An 8,235-nucleotide genomic window follows, 5' to 3' on the forward strand; every position below is an offset into this window, starting at 1 on the left:
CCCAAGAACAATAAACAGGGATGAGGGGGCATACATGCTCTCCCACACTTGGAGCGCTGTCCTGAGGGGGCAGCACTGACAGCGGGAGGTGTGACCGACCTGTCAATATTGACAGGGAGGTCACACCTCCGTAACATCAGCTGATTATAAAGGCACGTCACACACCAACATCCGGGTGACCCTCTGATGAAGATGGAAGTTACACCGTTGAAACATGTCAGGTAAAGGTAAAAACTTTTACATGTCTGAAACAAAAGAAAACTAATGATTTGATTTAAGAAGAAGACATAATGAACGTAATATATTTAGTCATACACACCGCCTAGTGGTTAGTGTTAGTAATTACCAGTCATACACACTGCCTCTTGGCCAGTGCTAGTCAGTAAAGAAATGAAACAAAAGAGACTGGCTATGATATAAGAAAATTCTACAACCCAGAAACAGATGGGAGCTCCGCTTTTAGGCAGTGCCTAAATCTATATATTATCAACATACTGATAGTGATCAGTTAAATAAGAGCAGAGCCAGGAGAGGGCCATTCCCTTAACTCCCACAACATTTTCTAGTCTATCCAGAAGAATGGAATGATCAATGGTATCAAATGCTGCACTAAGGTCAAGCAACACAAGCAGCGAGACACAGCCCTGATCAGACGCCAACAGTAGGTCGTTTACTACTTTAACCAGAGCTGTCTCTGTGCTATGATGAGGTCTAAATCCTGACTAATACATTTCATGGATGTTATTCCTATGTAAATATGAGCATAACTGCTGTGCCACAGCTTTTTCAAGGATCTTGGAGATAAAGGGGAAGTTTGATATTGGCCGATAATTGGACAGCTGACAGGGATCGAGGTCAGATTTTTTAATCAGGGGTTTGATAACTGCTAGTTTAAAGGATTTGGGTACATAGCCAATCGTAAGAGAAGAATTTATTATTTTTAGACGCGGTTCAATTACTTCAGGTATTATCTGTTTGAATAGACGTGTAGGTAAGGGATCTAGTACACAAGTTGAGGCTTTTGATGCCGAGATTAATGAAAGTAATTCAGTTTCTTTTAGGGAAGTAAAACATTCTAATTTATGATCTGATAGTTATATTGTTAACTACAGGGTCACTTACATTCTCTGACCTTAAATTAGTAGTTTGAATTTTTTGTCGGAATCAGCTGTAAAGGTGGACAACAGAGCCACGTGGGTACACGCCAGCCACTGCAGAAGAGTACCTGAACCAACGGACAAGTGGCACAAGGAGGCCCTGGTACAAGAAGATTAAGATAACATTCAAGAAGCCCACAGGGGGCCTCATTGCACCATGAGTGGGCACTCTGCTATCAAGAGGCCCTTAGGGGGACCAATGAACACGAGCAACGACATACGCAGCCACATGACAGACTGTGCATTCCAACACATTCTTCATTCTATACTTAATTGTGAACCTCATCCATGGTACAAGTCGTATTTGGTAGTTTGTCCAGTGACAGAGATTAATACATGTATTACAAGAGCAGTGTCTGACACCACAGGTACTCCAGGTGACAGACTTCTCAGCTGGAAAAGTAAGATAGAAAGAGATCAAACTGTTAACTGGGTTCATGACATACAGTGGTGCTTGAAAGTTTGTGAACCTTTCAGAATTTTCTATATTTCTGCATAAATATGACCTAAAACAAAATCAGATTTTCACACAAGTCCTAAAAGTAGATAAAGAGAACCCAGTTAAACAAATGAGACAAAAATGTTATACTTGGTCATTTATTTATTGAGGAAAATGATCCAATATTACATATCTGTGAGTGGCAAAAGTATGTGAACCTTTGCTTTCAGTATCTGGTGTGACCCCCTTGTGCAGCAATAACTGCAACTAAACGTTTGCGGTAACTGTTGATCAGTCCTGCACACCGGCTTGAAGGAATTTTAGCCCATTCCTCTGTACAGAACAGCTTCAACTCTGGGATGTTGGTGAGTTTCATCATATGAACTACTCACTTCAGGTCCTTCCACAACATTTCGATTGGATTAAGGTCAGGACTTTGACTTGGCCATTCCAAAACATTAACTTTATTCTTCTTTAACCATTCTTTGGTAGAACAACTTGTGTGCTTAGGGTCTTTGTCTTGCTGCATGACCCACCTTCTCTTGAGATTCAGTTCATGGACAGATGTCCTGACATTTTCCTTTAGAATTTGCTGGTATAATTCAGAATTCATTGTTCCATCAATGATGGCAAGCCATCCTGGCCCAGATGCAGCAAAACAGGCCCAAACCATGATACTACCACCACCATGTTTCACAGATGGGATAAGGTTCTTAGGCTGGAATGCAGTGTTTTCTCCGACTATAATGCTTCTCATTTAAACCAAAAAGTTCTATTTAAGTCTCATCCGTCTACAAAACATTTTTCCAATAGCCTTCTGGCTTTTCCACGTGATCTTTAGCAAACTGCAGATGAGCAGCAATGTTCTTTTTGGAGAGCAGTGGCTTTCTCCTTGCAACCCTGCCATGCACACCAGTGTTCTCCTGATGGTGGACTCATGAACATTAACATTAGCCAATGTAAGAGAGGCCTTCAGTTGCTTAGAAGTTACCCTGGAGTCCTTTGTGACCTTGCCAACTATTACACGCTTTGCTCTTGGAGTGATCTTTGTTGGTCGACCACTCCTGAGGAGGGTAACAATGGTCTTGAACTTCCTCCATTTGTATACAATCTGTCTGACTGTGGATTGGTGGAATCCAAACTCTTTAGAGATGGTTTTGTAACCTTTTCCAGCCTGATGAGCATCAACAACGCTTTTTCTGAGGTCCTCAGAAATCTCCTTTGTTCGTGCCATGATACACTTCCACTAACATGTGTTGTGAAGATCAGACTTTGATAGATCCCTGTTCTTTAGATAAAACATGGTGTCCACTCACACCTGATTTCAATCAATGGGATGACAAACACCAGACTCTAATTTCACCTTCAAATTAACTGCTAATCCGAGAGGTTCACATACTTTTGCCACTCACAGATATGTAATATTGGATCATTTTCCTCAATAAATAAATTACCAAGTATAATATTTTTGTCTCATTTGTTTAACTGGGTTCTCTTTATCTACTTTTAGGACTTGTGTGAAAATCTGATGATGTTTTAGGTCATATTTATGCAGAAATATAGAAAATTCTGAAGGGCTCACAAACTTTCAAGCACCACTGTACTGACTGATAATACCAATTACATGGTGGTAGCTGAAAGAATACATTCTGACTACACATACACTAGCGTACAATACCTAGCTGATTTAGGTGACAGGACTAAGTGCCTTAGGCGTAGAGACTCCTATAGAAAACATCTAACACCACATACAGTAGTTCATTGACTGACTATTGCCACAGACTGGAAAATAACCAGTAGGTGAACCATGTATGACAGTATTATGGATTTAATGTTATCATTTACATGATAAAAGGGGGTATTGTAGAATAAATTTTAGTGTAATACTGTTTTGTTATTTTCCTTTTCACTGAGCGTTGCCTCTTCAAGGACTAATGGCAGAACATTCTGCACTGAAGCATTTTTCATCTTATCATGTTCCTTACATGCATTGCAGATGTGTGTACGAGCCAGCGATTAGACGAGATCCAATCGGCTTTAGAGCTGATCATGCTCCCGGCACGTGATCAGGGCATGCAATTGCAATGATGTAATGTCTCTTTTTTATCTAGTAAAGAGTATATATAGATTTGACAACAAAGGAACAGAGTGAGGGGTGTGCCAAACCATCACTTTCTGTTTCTGCAGTAAACCTTCTTTCTCTTGCATAAGGACCAGACTGGTGTTGGTGTTTGTCATTTTTCCACGACAGTGTACATTTAATACAGTAGCGTGGGGGAGGTGCATATATTATTACTCAGACATATTTTGACTATGAGATGAGATAATGATCTGAGATAACTTCAGACTGTGGAAGTGTGACTATATTTTCTATGTTTAACCCAAATGTTAGTATTAGATCGAGAGTGTGACCACCATTATAGATTGGTCCTATGACACTCTGATTAACCCCTACTGAATCTAAGATGGACACAAACACTGTTTTCAAAGGGTCTTCTGGGTTAACTAAGTGAATATTAAAATCTCCGACAACTAAAGCTTTGTCTAAGGAAATTACCAGGTCTGAGATAAAATCTGCAAATTCAGAAAGAAACTCAGAATATGTCCCCAAGGACCTGTAGCTTCATTTAATGCTATATATTCATTTGGCTTAATCCATGTTTCAGTTAAACAAAGTACATTAAAACTCCTGACCTGTAATAAGTTCATTAACCATTCGCACTTTAGATGTAAGAGATCTAATATTTAATAGCCCCACTTTTAGATCAAAGGTGCTGGCAGCAGCTGTACAGTTAGTATGATCTAATTTTATATTGATTAGGTTCCTGGAACAAACTCTGAGTATTTCTACTTTTTTGTTGAGCTCAGGGAACAGACATAGTCTCGATGTAGTGGACCCTGAGTGACGACTCTGTGCAGCTAGCAGACAGTCGGTTTAGCCTGTTTGTCTGCTCCCTGGCCTTGGCTCTGGATTGTCAGAAGTTAACTAGGCCTGTTCTGAGATTATGGCCCATGCTACAAGAAATGAAATAGGCCATAAGGTGAACCTCGAAAAGTCCTTCCGAAAATGGATCCCACTCCGACCTCTCCGAACCGCACACGCTTCAGTTCATAAAAAAGAATGAGTTGTGGTAAGATTACAACAAAAAGTTCACGTCACAGAATCACGCTCAGTTCTTAAATCGCAACATTTAATGAAGAACTAGTATCTCCAAGGCGTATGTACATATTCGGCAGGCGTAATAACACTTTGGCTCGCGAGAGGTGCCACGGTTGAAACGTCATCAGACTGGACGAATCGGGTAGCTGGTAGCTCCCAGCTGTGCTAGGTAAACAGAAGCAGCATGGCAGCCACCGGAGTAGCAGTGCTATCATCCAGCAGTACCAAAGAAGAAGAAAACTCGGCCGAAACTGTTGAAAAAACTAAATCTTCGACACGTAAGACTTGTTATATGCACATATCTTTCTGTGAAGCATGAAAAAACACAGAATTTCACCAGCATACGGTGGAATACTTACCGAAACAGCCTTCGGCAGTGGCTGGAGTTGAGGGTGAGTGCAGAGACGTATCCAAAAATTACAAACACTGTCTTGACTTGGATTTTGATAAAATTCCCAAAGACGCGGCTTTCCATCCCACGTTACCGGAGATTCATTGACAAGCGCGAAATTGAAAGAGCAAAAAGGCATCTCGTGCGAGAGAAAGAGCGGGGAGATGATAAACAAGACCCCCAGACCAGCGAGGCTATCCCTGCAACAGTGACTGGCACGACTCCGACAAGGAAACTTCGTTCCAGATCAAGCCTGCCCATCTCGAGCTCTGGCCCCGTCCTTCCTGCCATCTGTATAATATGCAAGAAAACCTGCAAATATGTCGTCAAGGCTGGCAGATGACAAAAAGAAGCTTTGTCAAAGACACAGACTTTAACCGCAGGTAAGCTAAAAGGCATCTCACCCTCATCCCCAACTACACAGTAGGTAGTCTATACAAATGCATCCCATCCCCCAGCACACACAGAGAGAGAAAGAGAGAGTAGTTGAATGACTACACTGCTACTGACTGCACACAATCTCCTTGCATTTGTCTAATTTGAATGTATGTGTGGATTTATACAGTACATTGACGTACAGATGTATGGATGGCTGTATGAATATGGAAAGATGTCTATTGGTTGTACTTTTGCTGGTGTGTGTGTGTGTGTGTGTGTGTGTGTGTGTGTGAACTATAATGTGTTGTGTATGTGTGTGGGTGTGAGTAAAATAACATTCCAATACATAACTTCCCCATGCCTATAATATTCCAATACCATAAATGACCAAAATGCAGTGTTTGAGTTAAGGACTGCCCCCCCTTCTGTCTTAATGCCTGTTGCAAAGATTTGACAATAAAGTACACTTTGACTTTAATAGGGTAGTGTGTATGTTTGAATGGATGTCATAGTATGTCTTTGTGCTTTGATGTTAATATGCCACTGAATACCAGTCCACCAGGAAAAATGAAGTCTGACTGTTTGTCTGCCTATCTATCCATCCTTTTTTCTTTTCTTTTGTACAAGGCAAGTTGCAGGAAGCTGCTGAAGTAAAGGACGACCATAGCATTCTTGTTCATGTCAAGGACAAAGACTGTGTGGCTCTGGAGGTGCAGTACCACAAAAGTTGCTACCGACAGTACACAAGGTTTTTGAGTGATCCTGCCAGAGTAGAGAAAGAACAGTAAGTCATATATTAACTTTACATAAATACACATACAGTACAATGTGTGTCCTATGTATGAGAACACAATCACAACACTTATATCTTCTATATTATTTTCTAAGGATTGAGCCAACGTTTGATCTCCGCTATAAGCTGTTCTGTGAGAGGGTAATCCGTCAAAGCCTGCTGATCAACCAAGAGGTGCTGAGAATGAGCCAACTGAGGAAGACCTTTATTGACCTGGTGCAGTCAAGTGAAGGTGTTGATGCTTCAAGCTACAGGTAATTGCAAGGAAATTTATTATTTGTCACATCCAAGGCAAATTTCATACATGTGTGTGACCACTCAGCTTGCCATTGCACAGACATGTATTATTTTGCAATAAGGAAGACAGCAGTCTTCTTGATAGTGTGATGCTAGTTATGTGCTTCTCTTGGGAATACCTGGTATTAAATCTGTTGCATAGCAAGTAAACTCCAGCCTGTAATATTTTATTCACTCTCTGTGTTGATTTGTGAAAGTGGCTATATCAGCCACAACATGAAGCCCCCCCTTTGCTGGTACTCATATGACTCTTTATTGTTGTTGATTTGTTGTGTTACAGACAGGATACATTTAAGAGGAGACTCACCCGTGATTTTCCTCAGCTTGTGTTCCAATAGCATGTTGTGGTTTTTACCTCTATACTATTCCATTGATATCATTATCATTCATTTTATTATGATGTTTATTTATATATGTATATAAGTTTATGCCAGTCAATGTATACTTGTTATGATTGGTTTTTATGTGTTGTATATAGTTGAGTGAATAAATGAACGAATGAATACCTGAATGTTCCTTATCATTGATAATTAGAATTATTTCCATTTATTGATCAAAATGACAACATGAAAAGGTCTACCTTATCACCCACTTGCATCATTGTTCTTTGTGCTATAAATAAAGCACTGTTTGGAATCCATTTAGCCCACTTTAGAAATATATGAATGGTTATCACTGATAATTAAATTGTTTCCATTTTTTGATCAAAATGACAACATGAAAGGTCACTTGCATCATTGTTCTTCGTGCTATAAATAAAGCATTATTTAGAATCCATTTGGCCCACTTTAGAAATACATGAATGATCATTATCATTGATAATTAGAATTATTTCCATTTATGATCAAAATGACAACATGAAATGTCTGCCTTTATCATCCACTTGCATCAATGTTCTTCGTGCTATAAATAAAGCACTGTTAAGAATCCATTTGGCCCACTTTAGAAGGATATTTTGGGAGATTCCTTTATGTTGGTTACATTTGACAGCACCAGGCAGGCTGTCATTTTTCCAGTTTGTTGTCATAAATCAGCTACGCAATTGGTTTAGCGTGATCACGTGGTGTTTCGTGACGTCAAAATCACATTCCGCTCTGAGGAAAATATTTCTTCAGAAAATGTCTCGATTTAAAAAATGAGCGCAATTCTGTGACGCGGAAATTTTGCTATAAGTGTAACATAACTTGGTCCTTTTTATCAGCTAAAGAGCATGTGGTTCAGAGAAGTCGGAGCGACCTAAAACGAAAACGGGGTTCACCTTATGGTCTAAAAGCAGCCCCTTCCCAAAAGGCCAGCAGTGCCCTCAAAATTAGCCCAATTATCTATAAAGCCCACACTGTTTTCAGAGCAACACCTGGACAACCAGCAGTTCAGTGACCATAACCTACTGTCACCTATATTGCCACACTGCATCAGGATGGGGCCAAAGCATACTACAGCATCAGACATCACCTTCACTAATTTAAACACCTCTACAAAGTTACTCTCAGTAACCTCAGACTGATGAAGGTGCATATCATTAGCTCCTACACGGATAACTATCTTTGAGAACCTGTACTTGCCTAGGACCCTCAGATTACCTGCTATGTCCAGTGCCCTGGCTCCCAGTATACACCTGAC

At 40.2% G+C, this 8,235-nt stretch overlaps 1 long non-coding RNA gene across 2 annotated transcripts; it reads left to right on the forward strand.

The window, feature by feature from the left end:
* Nucleotides 1–3,172: 3,172 nt before the first annotated feature.
* LOC132875476 (uncharacterized) lies at nucleotides 3,173–7,040 on the forward strand. 2 transcript variants are annotated; one of them, XR_009651827.1, is made up of 4 exons: nucleotides 3,173–5,530; nucleotides 6,153–6,309; nucleotides 6,414–6,572; nucleotides 6,896–7,040. It is a non-coding gene; the product is annotated as an uncharacterized LOC132875476 (long non-coding RNA). The 2 variants fall into 2 exon arrangements; XR_009651826.1 differs by having other exon boundaries at nucleotides 3,173–6,309.
* The last annotated feature ends 1,195 nt before the right edge of the window (nucleotides 7,041–8,235 follow it).

The sequence above is a fragment of the Neoarius graeffei genome, chromosome 2 (genome assembly GCF_027579695.1).
Source record: "Neoarius graeffei isolate fNeoGra1 chromosome 2, fNeoGra1.pri, whole genome shotgun sequence".
Taxonomy (NCBI): Eukaryota; Metazoa; Chordata; class Actinopteri; order Siluriformes; family Ariidae; genus Neoarius; species Neoarius graeffei.